The sequence below is a fragment of the Adiantum capillus-veneris genome, chromosome 23 (assembly GCF_014529385.1).
Source record: "Adiantum capillus-veneris isolate H3 chromosome 23, ASM1452938v2, whole genome shotgun sequence".
Lineage (NCBI taxonomy): Eukaryota > Viridiplantae > Streptophyta > Polypodiopsida > Polypodiales > Pteridaceae > Adiantum > Adiantum capillus-veneris.
In genome coordinates, this window is record NC_140953.1 from 5,594,401 (window position 1) to 5,609,668 (window position 15,268).

General features: G+C 46.0%; 1 protein-coding gene across 1 annotated transcript in view; it reads right to left on the reverse strand.

The window, feature by feature from the left end:
• The window catches only part of LOC147427365 (uncharacterized), an 84,832-nt gene that overhangs the window by 68,857 nt on the left and 707 nt on the right, over nucleotides 1-15,268 (reverse strand). The window lies entirely within an intron of this gene.

Below are 15,268 nucleotides of genomic sequence, written 5' to 3' on the forward strand. Positions count from 1 at the left end.
ATCTATGGGAAAGAGCTTTTGGTGGTTATCCATGCTCTTACTCAGTGGCGGCATTACCTACTCGGAGCGGATTTTACTGTCTTTACAGACCATCAGAGTTGGCGCTACTTCTTGTCATAGAAGCAGCTTTCGGAAAAGCAGATGCGGTGGACGAACATCTTGTCATAGTTCCACTTCCAGATTGTCCATGTGCAGGGACAGAAGAATGTGGTGGCAAATGCTTTGTCTCGGAAACCGTTGGTTCTGGCTATTTCCGCGATACATCATAGGAGCTTCGAGGATATGGTCGATCAGTATGCCACAGATACAGATTTTGCAGATATTTTCACACGGATACGGGATGGGGAGACAGTAGCGTGATACTCCCTTTGGGAAGGCTACTTGATGAAAAAGATTGTTGTGCGTTACACAACCGTTGAGGGAAAAGGTTATGATTGAATGCCACTGTCCACCTTTTACGGGTCACCGCGGCATTGCTACCACCATGAAAGGGGTAGAGAGATACTTCTTTGGGCCGAGACTCAAAAAGGATGTGGAAGAGTTTGTGCGCAGTTGCTCAGTATGCCAGAAGGTCAAGTTTGACAGGCATAAGGCACAGGGATTGTTACAGCCTTTACCCATACCCACCCGCCCACCCCTGGGAAAGTATTGCAATGGATTTCATTTTTTATCTCCCAAGAGCACAGAATGATCACGATGATTTTCCGATTACATGGCACGTCTGAGACGATTGTCTTCGACAGAGACCCCAGATTTATGAGTTTGTTTTGGAAGGCAATTTGGGAGAACATTGGCACGCGGTTGCAGTTCTCGTCATCGTTCCACTTGTAGACTGACGGGCAATTTGAGATTGCCAATTCAATGATATTAGATTTATTGAAGTATTGTATCTCGGATAAGAAGACTCAATGGGAAAAGAACTTACCTTTGGTGGAATTTGCCTACAATAACACGATACACTCTTCGACGGGGAAGGCGCCATTTGAGATTGTTGAAGGTGCTGCAAAGGTTCCACCCTTCCTAAGCACGAAAGATAAGATCTTTGAAGCGGATGAATATACGCGAGATCTGGATACGGCTTTTGCCAAGGTTCGCGAGACTTTGCAGAAGTCTCAAGAACGACAAAAAAAGGCAGCGGATCGCCATCGTCGCGACATGAAATTGAAGGAGGATGATTGGGTGCTCTTACTTTTGAGAAGGCACGTCTAAGAAAGAAAAAGGGAAAGGAGAGGCTTTTTCCAAAGCTTAGTATGTGATACTACGGACCTTTCCAGATTACTGAAAAGATAAATGAAGTCTCCTTCCGACTCAAACTGCCAGATACTTGGAGGATTCACAATGCATTTCATGTGAATCTCTTGAAACCTTTTAAAGGTGATGTGCCTGATGATGGGGAGCCTGATGAGCAACCCGAAGTGAAAGAAAACGAGGAGATCCTTGTTCCTGAACAGATTTTGGCACATAAGGATACGAAGAATAAGGGTAAAGTCCGAAGGCGGTTCTTGGTTAAGTTCAAGAATTATCCTGCACTTGATGCGAAGTGGATGGAGGAGGAGGACCTAGCAGATACTCCTCAGATTGTGAAACTTTACCTCGATGCTTTTGGTTTAGCATAGTCTACTCCAAACGGAACCCAGAAACTCAGCTTGGCCGAAGATCTGGTGCAGTGGGATGCACAAGAGGGGAGTTACTCCACTCCTTTGTCAACAGATGCCTCGATTTTGATACTGAAGTCACTGATGTCTCTTTGAGCTTCAGGGATACTGAGAGCTGACAGTATTCTGCTGGATGACTTTATGAAATGGAATTCCTGATTATGATACTGATTTGTTCTTGACTTCTTGTGAGTGCAGGAACTGATAGACGAAATGACTGCAGCATTTTGGTCCGATTGATCTCGAATAGACATGGTTGCAATAGGGGTTAGTCAATCGGACATCGATAAGGTCCCGATTGGACCTAGATGTGATTGCTAGCTACATTGCCGATAAATCATGGTCTAAAATCCGAATGAATGTTGAATGTCATGTGATGTCCTGTGATGTCTGGTGATGTCCTGTGATGTCGTGTGATGTGACTGTCGATTTTGTACATGTGCTAGATGTGTGTTCCTAGTACGTAGGTACTAACAGTCAGTGTCTGCTAAGACGGTTTATGGCTTTTGTCGGTTTTGCAGGCGTAATCGCGGTCGATTACAATGCTTTCAAGAGGGGGGTATGTCACAAAGTGATGACGTGGAGGACAGCAAAAACCCTAATTTCTGCCAGAAACCCTAAAATTCCTGCAAACCCTAATTTCTGCCAGAAACCCTAATTTCCGGAAATCGCGGAGGCGGACTATTAAAAAATATTTTATTTTTTTATTTTTTTTTTGGAAAATGATGAGCGACGCGAATTTTGCTTTTGCTTTTTTTTATAAAAAAAAGAGAAAAGACTCTCTAAGAGAGAGAGAGAACTGATGCTTTTGATTTAAAAGCTTTTGGGGCTCTGCTTTTGGGCATCCCTTGTAACCTTTAAATTAGTGGTGAGGGCCTCACTTCTCAGAGCATCTGGACGCAGAGTCTGAGAGTGAAACCCTAACCGCTCTTTTGTACTTTGATGATTGATTAATATAAAAAGAAATACCGAAAGGGGCGCCAGTCTTTGGGGCCAATATCTCTAGGCACGGAACTCCGCTGGGCCAGTGCAAATCTATTGTGATCTGTGAATTGTTTTGAAGTGGTTATTTGGTGTTGTCGCGGTTGATTCTTGACTTGGAGTGTCCAAGTCTGTTACACACAGCGGTCCTACCAAAGAGCAGACAGAGCCGCTTTCATTTCAGTTGTTATTTAAAGTGCTTAAAGTTGTTCAGTCTGTTCTTTTCCGTTGGCATGTGGTGCCCGTCCCGTGACAATGGTATCAGAGCTTCAAGTGTGCGCTTTTCTGAAAGCACACCAACCCTACCAAAGAGCAAACAGAGCAAGATGGTGCCTGCAAGTTTTACAGGGAATTTTATTGAGAATCTTTGTGCCCCGACATCGGACTTATTAGGCACTTTCACCCTTACTTCATCGTGCATCGGGCGCGCTCCCGTCTTCATCGCTCTGTCTTACAGGGCGTAAGCCATAAGGAATTCAAGATCACTTGCACGAGAAGGATCAAAAAAAAAATTCAAGCCACCAAAGGCAGAGCCATGCAGTGGTGGAAGTCTATAGCTACCAAGCCGCACACTCCAAGGACTTGGCAAGAAAAAAAATATGTCCGAAGTTACATGCCTTCAAACATCTTCCTTCGGAGTGAAGCTTCTGGCAGAGTGGGGTATCCAAAAACGCTTGCCACGGAAACCCTAGCAGATTACAACTTGAATTTCTCGACATCTCTTGACAGCTGTCACTTCTCGAGCCAACAACCTTGGAGGCCCAGTGTGATTGTTATATCTTGGAACTATCATCACCGCCACAGGAACACTATATGTCGAGGCTTGTTTTGACTATTCAAGAGCTTATGAACCATGCTGCGATCGGCTCCAACCTTATTGAAATCTAACCCTAATTTTGGAAAACGTTTCAAGATAAAAGCCCTGTCGACTTTCGAGCACGACTAATGTCGAGAATGCTTTTTCAATTTGAATTAGCAATTTTCTAAATTTTGTTTGATAACTTGTTTGATGATCCTGTTTGGAATTTGTTTGAAATGGATGGTATCTGGTTTAAACCTGTCTTGGTGCCGATTTAAATTGTTTGACTATGGTTTTGATACCGGTTTGAATACTTGGTGATTTACTCCCGGGTGGAGTAGTCAGAAATGCTGTTTTGGTATTTTCTGAACCTTGGAACGACGTAGACAAGATGTCTAAGGAGCGTTTCATTGTATGCTAGAAACCCTCCAAAGGACGCAGACAGGATGTCTGGGCAGCGTTTGGTTGTATGCTTGAACCTCCAAGCGACGCACGCTACGGTCTAAGGAGCGTTTGGTTGTCCGAGCTTACAGCCCAGCATAGTTACCCGAAACGGGAACGGGGAATGGGAACAGGAGGGTCGGGAACGGGACATGAACGGGGAGGAGGGGGACCCGGAACGGGAACAAGAACGGGGCAAGAACGGTCAACTTAAGTAAGGCTTGAATTCAACCCCAAACCTGCCCTCAAATTGCCCCAAATATGTCCCCCAAACAACCCCAAATCTGCCCCCAAATGCCTACGTTTGCCCATTCCGCCCCCCGTTCCAGAACACCGTTCCGGTTACGCCTTGTTTCGGAACGTTTGGGCTACGTTTCGCCTGTTCCTTGTTACACTGCGGCCCGGACTTTTTAGGGCATTTGCGGTGGGAGAGATGAGGTAGTCGTTGAGTAGCTTCATACCGCAGACCGTCTGTCTCGCGGGGGTGCTCAACGGCGTTGTTTGTTGTGTCTTGTCACATGCATATGTGAGCATGTGTGTTGCATTGTCATGTGTCAACCACTGAAAATATTCCTAATTGGGTGAGATTGCCTAGGAATGGAATTTTAGTGCATCAAGACACCTATTACAGATCAGCACGGTCTAGGTGTGATGGCTAATTTTACTACGCCAGAATATCAAGAGCTCCGATATGGAATGAGAATATACTCCTTATTGCATAAGATTTTTCTGGGAAGCCACTGACCCAGGATGTCAAGAGCTCCAATTTGGAATGAGAAAAGTGATTGTCCCTCTAAATGAGCCTCGAAAACTTTTAAGATAAATTGAGTTGTTTTGCAGATATACGATAATCGCGGCCGTTACTTTCTTTCAAGAAGGGGGAATGTCACAAACTACTGACGTGTTGTAAGGTGTAGCGGAATGAATGTTTGAACTTTGCTCAACATGAGTGCTCCAAACTGTGCTCAAGGTTCCTTTTGTTCTTATGGAAGGGAGAGCCTTCCGTTCTTAATGAGAGAGTGCAATGGACACAAACAAAGTGAATGGACACTATGAATGAAAGTGCATGAGACTGAGAGATAGAGAGAGAAGAGAATATGACACCAAGACGACGTAAAACCCTCCTCCGAAGGCCCCACTCTCGTTGGCGAGAGTGGTCTACGATTGATTGCACAAATCTCTACAATGCTTGGACTTGCCGACGATGTCGTCGACGATGAGACGGCTGAAATCTGAAAACACTAAGGGCTGAAATTTGCAAATCTTGTATCTGTTGAATTCTGACCCTATGTCTATGACGATATCGATGGCGATGATGCGACGACGACACGCTGAAAACGCAGATGCTGAAATCTGCGTTTTCCGGGCTGAAACTATAAACCTTGTGGAAACTGACCGTGCAGCGAGGATCTGTTGCGGGAAGGTGAGACCTGCGAGGTTCGGGACTTGATCTGCGGTGTCTAAGGGCTGAAAACTGAAAACACTGAGGTTTCTTGATGTTCTGTCGTGGTGAATCTGCAAAACGCTGGGGCTGATCTGCAAATAAAAAACGCTAAGGCTGAAAATGGCTCTGCTATCGCCGGATAGCCTGCAACTACAAAACGCTAGGTCTCTTGTTGAGTCTTTTGTCACCAGGGATCTGCAAGAGCAAAAACGCTGGCTGAACTGGTCCAAACACGCTAGGTGGTTGCTGTGGAGCAAAAACACTAGGGCTTGGCGTTTTGCTAAGAAGTTGCCTGTTGAGCAATGGTGCTCCTGCTGCCTTCTGCCAGTTAGTGCTAACCTAGGTTTGCTTATATCCAAACTTACTCAATTTGCCCTACCTACTTTCCAACAAAAGTCACTTAAAAATAATTAGAGAAAAATGTCAAAAATAGGAAAAATAGGCTAAATGCACTGGAAAATTCCCCTGAAGGATTCTGATGTATTCTGATGGGAATGCTTATGATCATGTTGTGTGCAACCAGAGGATGTGCATCTACACTAAGTGATTAGGCATGCACAGTCTACGAACAGACTCACAAAAGTGCCAGATCACTTCTAAATCTAGATTGACTTGACTTACTAACCCTTGTCGTGTTGTAGCTTGTCCACGGACACATAGGGTTGGATGTGTTACGTGACATCCCCTCCTTTTCAAAGTGAGGTACTGGCACCGAACTGTATGGCGTCGAGGGAGATCGCCAATAGCATCCGGAATCCTGGAAGGGACTCTTCGCCGGCCCACTCTGATGTGTGGATCGTGCGGTACTTGAACTTCATAAAGGTCTGCAAAGCTTGCTTCTTTGGGCCACGCCGAAAGCGACACAAAGTCTTCTGTGGCTCCTTCAATGCTTCTACTTCGTCGATAGTCATGCTTCTTTCTTCTTCAAGAATCTCCATGGCTGAAAATTCTTCCTGTAAGGGTTCTTTGGACCTAGGCTCGAGAGCCAAGATCGGTTCTTCCTGAGTGATCGAATCGTCCTGTGGGGGTTCTTTGGACCTCGACTCGAAAGCCAAGATCAGTTCTTCGTGATTGATCGAATCTACAACGAGGTTAGCTTCGCTAGAAAAAGCATCCACTAACACATCATCCTTGTGAACAATCACATCATCTTCATGCAACTCATCATGCTTGTGAGAAATCACATCTTGATCATGCAAATCATCATGCCTGGGAGAAATCACATCTTGATCATGCAAATCATCATGCTCATCATTAACATCCAAATCATTATGCAAATCATTATCATCCAAATCATGATGCAAATCATTATCATTCAAATCATGATGCTTCTCAGAATCATCCAAATCCTGTGTGTCATGCTTGGGAGAAGAAGAGACTGAGAGAGTCTCCTTTTCCCGAATCTCTTGCATCTGTGCCTGAGCTTGAGGAATGAGTCGCAAGAACTCTTTCATGTGTTGGTCGCTCATTTCTTTGACAGCGGCTGCCATTCTTTCTTGGTGTCTGCGCTCCATTTCTGCTTTTCTTTCTGCGTTTCTTGCTTCGCGTTCTAACTTCCTTTCCATAAACATATGATCTAAAGCCTCCATAGGAGTTAGTGCAATCCTTGAGATCGGGAAGGGGGAGGGTCGGAAAAACCTCCTCGGGTGAGGAAAATTCTTCTTCACCTCTCTCATGCTCATCACCTCCAAGCGAAGTATCCATTCCACTTCGAGTGATGACCATTCTGAAGTCGTGGGTTCTTGTGGGTTCTTGTGGTCTCGGGTTCTTAAGTTCACGAGGAACTTGGGTTCTTGCCGATCTTGAGTTCTTGAGGTTCTGGAGGTTTTCTTTCGCTTGCAAACCGTGTTTGAGAAGGATCTTCTCGTCACCCGAGTTCTACTCCTTTCCGCGGGCGCACCCCTTGGCAGCCTTGCACTCACACCAAGGTTGCTTTTTCCCACACGTCGATTGGCCGGCCGCTAAGTGCACAGTCCGCTCTCAATGAGTGAAAAGAGACACAAGGGGAGGCTCGACAAGCCCTTCTTTCTTGGGATTCCTGTCACTCTTCAAAAAACATGATAAGGAATCAACACGCCCAAGCGAACTTGGGTTCGTGCGACCGCAACAAGCAAAAAAAAATTATGTGGTTCTTGTGGTTCTTTCCTTGAGTGATATAGAACACTGCCAAAGCTCTGATACCAATGTTAGGTGCAGCGGAATGAATGTTTGAACTTTGCTCAAGATGAGTGCTCCGAACTGTGCTCAAGGTTCCTGTTGTTCTTATGGAAGGAGAGCCTTCCGTTCTTAAGGAGAGTGCAATGGACACAAACAAAGTGAATGGACACTGTGAATGAAAGTGCATGAGACTGAGAGATAGAGAGAGAAGAGAATACGACACCAAGACGTTGTAAAACCCTCCTCCGGAGGCCCCAATCTCGTTGGCGAGAGTGTTCTACGATTGATTGCACAAATCTCTACAATGCTTGGACTTGCCGAGGATGTCGACGACAATGAGACGCCTGAAATCTAAAAACGCTAAGGGCTGAAATTTGCAAATCTTGTATCTGCTGAATTCTGACTCTATATCTATGACGATATCGATGGCGACGATGCGACAACGACGCGCTGAAAACGCAGATGCTGAAATCTGCGTTTTCCAGGCTGAAACTATAAACCTTGCGGAAACTGACCGTGCGACGAGGATCTGCTGCGTGAAGGTGAGATCTACGAGGTTCGGGACTTGATAGCAGTGTCTAAGGGCTGAAAACTGAAAACGCTGAGGTTTCTTGATGCTCCGTCGCGGTGAATCTGCAAAACGCTGGGGCTGATCTGCAAATAAAAAACGCTAGGCTGAAAATGGCTCTGCCGTCGCCGGATGGCCTGCAACTGCAAAAGGCTAGGTCTCTTGTTGAGTCTTCTGTCGCCAAGGATCTGCAAGAGCAAAAATGCAAGAGCAAAAACGCTGGCTAATCTGGTCCAAAATCGCTAGGTGGTTACTGTGGAGCAAAAACGCTAGGGCTTGGGGTTCTGCTGAGAAGTTGCCTGTTGAGCAATGGTGCTCCTGCTACCTCTTCTACCAGTTAGGGCTAACCTAGGTTTGCTTATATCCAAACCTTACTCAATTTGCCCTACCTACTTCCCAACAAAAGTCACTTAAAAATAATAAGTGAAAAATGTCAAAAATAGGGAAAATAGGCTAAATGCACTGGAAAATTCCCCTGAAGGATTCTGATGTATTCTGATGGGAATGCTTATGATCATGCTGTGTGCAACCAGAGGATATGCATCTACACTAAGTGACTAGGCATGCACGGTCTGCGAACAGGCTCACAAAAGTGCCAGATCACTTCTAAATCTAGATTGACTGGACTGACTGAACCCTTGTCGTGCTGTAGCTTGTCCACGAACACATAGGGTTGGATGTGTCACGTGAAACGTGTCAAGCCGCTAAAGAACGGAGCCAACCTGCAGATCCTGGCCGAGGGGCATAAACCCTAGCACAAGAAGCAGCAGAAGTTTACCAACTTATAAAGACTAGCCGTGTGGCCTATTTCTAAAGAAGTTCCCACCAACTTATGGGACCTCAATCGATGGGGGCCCAAGTGACCCAAATAAAGCAAGGACACACCTTGCATAGAAATTGATGACGTGGCAACAGTACAGAGTTTCCGCAATTTGCGATGGCATGCTGTTGTGGCAGCAATATGGAGTTTCCACAATTTGCACTAACATGCTGACATGGCAGCTGTACGGTATTCCATGTTTTTCGCTGGCTGATTTCAACACTTGCTTTTGTTGGGGTTAAGGCCTATGTACCTTGACCGGTCGCCCAGGTCATGGGCGCCCGCCCACTGTTACCCTATACTTATAGTGAGTATATTGTATAGGGGGAGCTACCACTTCACAGCCTCCCCACCCACATCGTGTGTGCCTCCTCCTCTCTCTCACTCTCCGTCTGTGGTGCTCCCCGATCCCCTTCAATTGGTATCAGAGGCGTCGGTGCGGAGGGAGCGCGTGTGTGCACAGTCACGACGACAACGAAGACGGAGCTTGTGGCCATGGAAGCTTGGAGATTAGATCTATGATCGTGAGCTTTGTAGGAGCGTGAGGGAGAGTCGGCGTGAGATCGCCGTTTCTCCACCTTTTCAAAGAAGCTTTGGAAGGTTGGATTTATAGATTTGTGTGGAGCAAGGAGAGTGGAGCAAGGAGAAGACGTTCAGACAGAAAACGTGGGCAGTCGATTTTGCAGGTTGTTTTTAGTGCTGAATAGCAGATTTTCTGCAAATCAACAGTTTTTGACATTCTGTCCGCGAGGGAAGTAGAAATTGCCGTTCTGCAACTTTTTGCGTCTCACGCGCTAGGGCTAATTTTGCACGGTCTGGAAGATATTTTAGAAATACACGCTGTAAGTCTATTGTGGAGCTAGCTGACAGGTGGTAGTGGTTGAGAGTTTCTCCCACTTTGGCATCTTGGATGCAGGTTATGGTTGCAGAGAAGAGCATGTATGGTTACGTTTTAGCATAGGTGTAGCTACGAGCAAGTGTTGCTGCGTGAGAAGCTACGCTTCGGGAGTGAGCCTTGTGGCCTTTGCAGTCTCCGTGATCATTGCGGCGTTGTGCGGTTGCCAGGCAACTTGATTTGAGTTTTGACTTGCGTTTTCTCACAGGTAAGAGATTCACAGATTGGATTCGGGAGAGTCAGAGAGAGATAGAGAGACGGATTCTCTCTGGGTTGATGCATTTGAGGCTATGTGAGCCGTGGGTTATGCATCGGTGGATGCTACTCGCACAGGATATAGGTACTCTTGCTGCAGGTAGAGATCTCTCGGAGATCTGAGACAGCAGGTTGCTTCATGTACACTGCTTGTTTGAGCATGTTTTCTCTCGTGGATAGGTTTCTTCCTATTGCCAGGATCTTGGATGGATTCTCTTACAAGTTTTTGCATTCTTCTCTGAGTAGATTTTGTGAGCTCAAGACTGAGGCACATATATGTGACATGTATGGTTATATGAGGTGATTTACATGAGAGCTTACTTGACTCAGGTTTGTGGAGATTTGAGCATGCAGTGAGTGTGGATGATACGCATTTGGTAGCTCTTGTTGTGAGCTTGGTGTTCACTTTATGGTTATTTGGGTTTATAGCCATTTTACGTTGAAACTCTGGCAAAATTTTTCGAAGATGCGCATCATTTATGCGATCTAGGTAGAGATTGCGGGTTACACTCAGCATTTGCGTGCGGTGTTCTCTGCAGGTGAGAGATTTGTGCGTGTGTATGCATCGATACCGCACAGTGTGGGCTTGGTGATTAGCTCACAGATGTATGCTCTATGACGGCGTGTGTGCAGGTGATCTTCAGACTGAACAAGTCATAACTTCTTGGAGAAGTTTTGGGCTGATTCTTGATGCGCTACGGTTGGTAGTGTGGGGCTCAATTACAAACTGTTTTTGGCCATGCAAGAGGGCTGAGAATTTTGTAATTAGCTCGCAGATGTATGCTCTATGACGGCGTGTGTGCAAGTGATCTTCAGACCGAACAAGTCATAACTTCTTGGAGAAGTTTTGGGCTGATTCTTGATGCGCTACGGTTGGTAGTGTGGGGCTGAATTACGGACTGTTTTTGGCCATGCAAGAGGGCTGAGAATTTTGTAATTTTGGGCTGAATTTCAAGGCTGATTCGGTGAAGATTATGCACATGGTTATGGTCGTCATGAATGCATCTTGTAAGTAGTGCGTTTGATTGCAGTGTGATACTAGCGCAGGCGAGGCTTGTATTGACATTGCGGGAGCTCTATTTTGGAGTGTGTCTCACAGGTTTTACATTGTGTTTCTAGCCATATTTGTAGACAGTTTCCAGGTGTTGTTGGTGAGGTGGTTTTGCTATCTAGCTTGCTACTTGTGCTCATGGCAGAGGCAGGTGATCGATCAGATTGTGACCTCTCACAGATGCGCGTGTTTGATGGGTCAGACTTTGCGGCATGGAGAGATTGTATGCTTGATGCACTGACAAAGCGAGGGTTGCATCGACCATTGAGTGGTGATGCAGGTAGACCTTCAAACATGTCTTGACGATCAGTGGCAAGAGCTAGAGGAGATGGCACTATCTACGCTCTCTTTGCACCTTGCGGAATCTGTATATGCTCTTGTTATGTGAGACTACTTCGAGAGCACTTTAGTGAAATAACATGATATGTATGATAGATCTGAGTCATCAAGGACTCGTGTGAGACATGTACATTCATGAGTACGCCGACAGGTGACATGTTGGTATTGTGGTCATTCTGGCATAGTAACAGGGAACGGGCGGAACGGACCCTAAATGTTCCGAAACGGCGTTCCGAACGGGTCTGGCTCTCGAAACGGAGTCGGGAACGGAACACCGTTCCGGAATGGGGTGTAACCGGAACGGCGACCCGGAACGGGGGGGAACGGGGCGGAACGGCACCCGGAACGGCGGAACGGGAATCCGGAACGGTCAAACCAAAAAGTCAACTTTTTTCACTAGCTATTTGGGGGCATGTTTGGGGCTATTGGGGGCTATTTGGGGTCAGATTTGGGGCTATTTGGAGGGCTGATTTGGGGCTGTTTGGCGGCTATTTAGAGGGCTGATTTGGGGCTGTTTGGACTCTGGAGGCTCGTCTCACCTCCTCCTCAAGCTCTCAACATCTCTACTGAGCTACTCTCCTTGCTAAAGCTTTAAGCTTGGACATGGAGCTCTGGCTTCGTTCTGTTCCTTTTTGGCGGAAAGCACAACACCCTCAAAGAACAAATGTGGCTTCTACCTCTCTTTCTCAAGCTCCATCCCTCCCTCTCGTGTCTCAAGCTCCATTCCTCTCTCTCTCTCTCTCTCTCTCTCTCTCTCTCTCTCTCTCTCTCTCAAGAGTCAAACTCCATCCTTGTCTCAAGCTCCGTCATCATACAACATGTGTAAATATGGCTCTAATTAGGATGGTCGAATTCAAAAGCTTAGCTTATAGTTTTTCACTAACATATGAGCCTATAATACATATAATATATATAGTTTCTTTGGTCTACCGTTCCGGCCCCGTTCCCGTTCCGGCCCCTCTCCTCCCTCCCGTTCCCGTCCCGTTCCGCACCCTACTGTTCCCGTTCCACGTTTCCGTTCCGGGTAACTATGCATTCTGGACACGTTAGACGACGCTGTTTTCGTCGTATGCAACATCGTAGGAGCCATGGCAATCTCAGAGATGTATGTAGTGATGCCATGGACTCAAATGCTTTGACAGTTGAGGCAGATGTAGTGTCGAAGTATACTAGTGACGGGGATGTCACTTTTACCTCGAGCTATGCACGAGATGCTATACATGTGGATAGTGCACTCCCTTCGCAGTGGTTGCTAGACGCAAATGCTATGTTTCATGTCACGTCGCATCGTGAATAATTTTGTAGCTATTCTAGCAGGATGCTTCGCAGTGTACGTTTGACCGATGGATCGGTGCATGCGATAGCAGGTGCAGGAGATGTGAGACTGTCATTACCGAGTGGTGCATCTTACTTGTTACGACATGTGCGCTATGTACCAGATTTGACAGTGAGTTTGATCTCGATTGGTCAGCTTAGAGATTGTGGATGTCACATTTCGCTTCGAGAGCGAGATTTTGTGATGCATTTGGGTTCGCTAGTGATTGCGAGAGGTGCCAGGAGTGGTCCAGGTTACCCATTGCATGTGGATCACCGGAGAGACGGTGTTGTCTCTATGATCATGCAGCCAGGTAGACAGCGAGAGAGCAGGCGAGTCTCTTTTGCTTGTGGGTTGCAAGATGCTTTGCATGGAGTGCAGAGCAGTGACCTTGTTGTGCAGGTTGCGTCTACGAATGCACAGGTAGAGCGGGACAGCTGTAGTGAGTCACAGCAGGACGAGTCATCAGAGGTGATGACAGAGATGACTCACATGGATGCTGAGATGTCGGCTATTGTGGAGTCATTTCTTGATATGCTTATGCCAGAGCTTGATGCAGATTCAGGACAGATGGATACTCTTGGTACACATGTGATATGCGGTGGGCACGAGGAGTCACTCCATAGCTCGGAGTCAGAGTGCCATGGTCTCTATGATAGGGGACAGGATTGCCATGAGTTGAGTTCTGAGTTGAAGGTGGTAGAGGTTGGCAAGGTTGCATCAACGTTCGGTGTCCTCATGTACGAGATGTTGATCTCGAGGCCCGACATAGCAGCTGCAGTGGGAGCATTTGCAGTAGGGTTGATTAGTTGTTCGATGACTGATCTCGGCATAGAGCATAGGGGAGGTTTGCAGGTATTGGACCGATACTTGCAGGAGTGCATGAGCTCTTGTAGACTCTTTGCAAAGCTTGGAGCTAGCTCTGTGTGGCTTCCGAAGCGGGATGTTTGTCTATCACTAGAGCCGGATGCACTAGCTAATCGAGAGTCAATGGGCATAGGTTGAGAGAATCTCTCACCTTCTATTAGTTGTACACTAGTAGATCTTGCTTAAAGGCACATTGGCCTTTATGTGGGAGGTTGTTGGGGTTAAGGCCTATGTGCCTTGACCGATCGCCCAAGTCATAGGCCCCCGCCCACTATTACCCTATACTTATAGTGAGTATACTGTATAGGGGGAGCTGCCACTTCACAGTCTCCCCACCCACATCGTGTGTGTCTCCTCCTCTCTCTCACTCTCCGTCTGTGGTGCTCCCTTCAGCTTTTGGGACCAAATGCTTTTAGAACTTGTTGCTTTTCATGTAAACTGCTTTTAGAGGTCACGGGCCTTTAGATACGGACTCGGACATGCAGTTTCATCTCTCTTCTTTCTCTGCCTCTCTCTTTCACAGTGTTCAGTTCAATTTTTCTCAAGTGAAGATAGTAACCTTGTGTTTGTGCGAAGTACTCGATCCAAGCTAAATCCTTGAACCCTTCCGCTACACCTAACAAACAAGTTCTTTTTAGGAATTCACATTTCAATGTACATTTTTCATAAAATCATTCCGCAAAATACTATCAGCCTGTTAATACCCTAAAATCTCAGAGAGAAATTAGTGACTTCACTCCTTCTTTGTAATCTTTTGGCTATTCTGACACTCTAGGGCTACAGATGCAGCACCAAGTCAACCTCCTCCTGAACCATAGATCCTTCTTCACAATGGGCTGAAAAATGCAGATTCCAGGACCTCTCTTGCTGGCTAAAAAAAGAAATATCAAGGGCTGAGAATACAGCAACACTTCTAAACCAATTGGTCAAGAAGAAACATAGATACTCTGACTCCAAAAAAATAAGTTCTCTAGCTCCCACCCTTGCATCACCCCTTGCTTTTTGGGTGGGCAGCCCTCTTTGCACTTTGTGGTTACCATCATTGGCTTTCTCACTACCATAGCAACCCCTCATAGGCACATTCTAGGTGCTTTTATTTCAGGTATAGACATCAACCCCTTTCCTTGTCTCTCCCATAACTAGGCGGTCCCCCACAAGACACACTATTGGAGGATCTCTCAAACCAATCCCCCAAGTCCCTTGCATATTGTATTCCATTCCTCCTATACCCTCTACACTTTGTGGAAACTTCAATTCTTGGCAAGTCTAACCTACATCGACAAATATAGATCAATGTCACAAAGGGGAAGAAATCCCGTTAAGCATCTCTAAAGGAGCTGGTAATCTGCACCCTTGATTGTGCATGGCATGTCTTCATTAGTGATTACACACTTCCTCTCCGATCAGACTACTGCCTGGAAACTAATTGCAACTCTTTTACGGTCAAACTGGCCAAGCTTGACACAGAGTTTGATCAGCTCACCAAATTGAAGAATTAGAATGTACCAAAAACACAACCTGCCATATTTAAATTATGTACTTGAAAATAATTATCCTGCTTAATGTTACATTTATGTGAACCAAAATGTCTTCGGAACAGATTCTTTGGCAACATGGAGTTTATATACAGTCAATAGCTCATAGCCCCTTCAAATTTCTCCCCTCTTGTTTCAAATAGATT